This window comes from Octodon degus, unplaced genomic scaffold, assembly GCF_000260255.1.
Source record: "Octodon degus isolate 3935 unplaced genomic scaffold, OctDeg1.0 scaffold00037, whole genome shotgun sequence".
NCBI lineage: Eukaryota > Metazoa > Chordata > Mammalia > Rodentia > Octodontidae > Octodon > Octodon degus.
This window is the reverse complement of record NW_004524613.1, coordinates 4,805,708-4,808,319: the sequence shown is the minus strand read 5'-3', so window position 1 is coordinate 4,808,319 and position 2,612 is coordinate 4,805,708.

Here is a 2,612-nt window from a genome sequence, read left to right as displayed (position 1 = left end):
TATGACTTTCAAGACATAAGGATTCTGATTAGTAACATACTGAAATAAAAATACATAGGTACCAGGCTATGAGGGACAGTGATCCCTAAAAGATTACAAGCAGGAATTGCTCTTACAGTTGTCTATAAAAAGGATAATAATACCTATCTGCCTGAGTTATTGTGAACTTTAAGTAAAATAACAACTACAATGTCAATTCCAATGGCTGATACAAAATCTCAGTAAATGATAGTTACTATTATCAAAGACAATTAGTATATGTAATGCAGTTCTGGGATCAAACCTGAGTTCTGTTGCATGTTAGGTGAACATTTACCACTGAGCTACATCCTTAACTGCAGTCTTCACATAGATATTCAAATTTAATAAGCTATAAGTCAGGTGAGGTCCTTGTTTTTTGCAAAGATGTTATGTCTCTTAAAATTAAATTTTGTGTTTTTCTTAGATGACACTGCCTTACAGATAGTTTATGAAGTTTTCCAATAACATCTCTTGGCTAAATCAAATTTGCAATCATAATGGCCCAAGAAATGCATTAGCTAATTAATGTAAATTACGCACATGATACAAAGGCAGTGTTTTTGCCAATCTGATCAGCTGACAGGAGACATATGTACTGAAATAATTGCAGACCTGTTGTAAAATATATTTTTAAAAAATTTTTTTTTCCTTTTAATTTTATTTTGGTGGAACCAGGGATTGAACTCAGGCCCTTGCGCTTGCCAGGTTAGTGCTTATTCCACTGAGCCATCTCCCCAGCCCCCTGTTGTAAAATATTTTTAAACCTGTATTTTTTGTATGCATCAGCAATAACCAATTAAAAACTACAGTGGTGAAATTAAAAGATAGTACAGCAGAAACAATAACAAAATAACATAATTACACTGACACCATTATGAAGGTCTATATGAAAAAGCTATTTCCACTCTACTGAGAGACACACACTCAAAAAAAGTCTGAATCAGTATAGAAACAGGCCACTTCCTCGATGGCAATAGTTACTTTTTTTTCTTTGTCTTATTATCATTTTTTTTCTCTTTATTTTTTCAATAATTATTCTAATACAAAATTTCCTCAGGTCAGCGTATATATTTAACATAATGTACAGCTAAATTCTAATGTAACTGATTTTTTGGTATCTTTTTCTGTTATTTTATTTATTTATTTAGTGGTATTGGGAATTGAACTCATGTTCTTGCACTTGCCAGGAAGGCGCTTATTCTACTGAGCTATCTCCCAAACCCTTGGTATCTTTTTCTGAAGCAATTTGATAAAAAACTATGAGAATAACTAGTAACACACTGAAAAAAGGATAATGAAGGAAGCACATCCTATCAGATGCTAGAAAGTATTATAAAGCTGTAATAATTTTAATTGTGTAGTACTGGAACTAAGAACTAGACCACATAGTTTAAAAATAGACTCAATAAGATTAGTAAATTTTTATATAACAAAAATAACTTTCATGAACCCTTTTAGTAGGGCTACAAAAGGATATGAGGAGGAAAAAGATGCATTATCCAATCTGGAGGGAAGGTTGAGCTAAGAGCACCACTTTTAATATAAAATAAACAAGTAACACATGGGACATAAAATTAAGCAACTATAAAAATTCAAAGGAAAGAGAAAAAAGGTGTTGCTTGGGGTTGACGAGCTTTGAACTTTAGACCTGTCTCTGTGTGCCAGAGACTGTCAGCTCACCCCAGTTGTGCAATTTCAACTGGTATTAGGCCAGCATGGGAGCCACGGAGGCCCCTCCACCACACTTGAAAATCATCTCATTAGAGTCGCCTCAGAAAGTTCTAGTGGGATGATCCCAAGAGTCCTCTTTGGTTGTTTTACTTGCTTTTCTCAAGAAAATCCATTCTGCTGGCTCTGTGAATCTGGCAGCCCCTTCCTTTTCCACTCCGGTCTCCACAGGGTCATTTAAGAAAATATACGGATGTTTCCGAGTCATCGCTGTTATGATGATCCTTCTCACAAACCCTTTTGACGTCTTCAAGCCCCCAGAGCCACTCAGTAGTAGGTCTGGCTGAGTCAATCTCCTGGGCATCTCCTGGCATCTCTGGATCCTTCATGGCCAGTGGAGCAGAATGGCTTTGATGAAGAGCAGGGTCTGGCGGTCATGAGGCTGTGTGTGGTGGAGTCTTTTGAATCCCAAGCAGGCATATACAGCTCATCTTGCCCTGAATGTCTTTCAAATGGTTTGTATTACTATCACTTTTTCTTTTCATTTTATGTATAGGGTCTCACTCTCAGTGCGCAGCTCAGAGTGGTAGTGATCCTCTTTTCAGCCTCCCCAGCACTGAGACTACAGGCGTGTGCCACCATGCCCGTACTTGGTCCTCTGGCTCAGTGTGTACCGGGGATGGGGCCGGCGTGGCATGTGGGATGGGGGATTGAACCCTGGTCCCTGCGCTTACCAACACAGGCGCTTAGTCCACTGAGCTATCTCGCCAGGCTGCATTACTATCGCTTTAAGAGCTATAGTGGTCTAAGGCACCTACTTAGAACAAGCTAAGCGAAGCACAGGGACCGCAGTTCAATACCCCAGCACCACATGCCAGCCAGCCCCGCCCCCTGGTGGGCTGAGCTGGCCACACACACACACA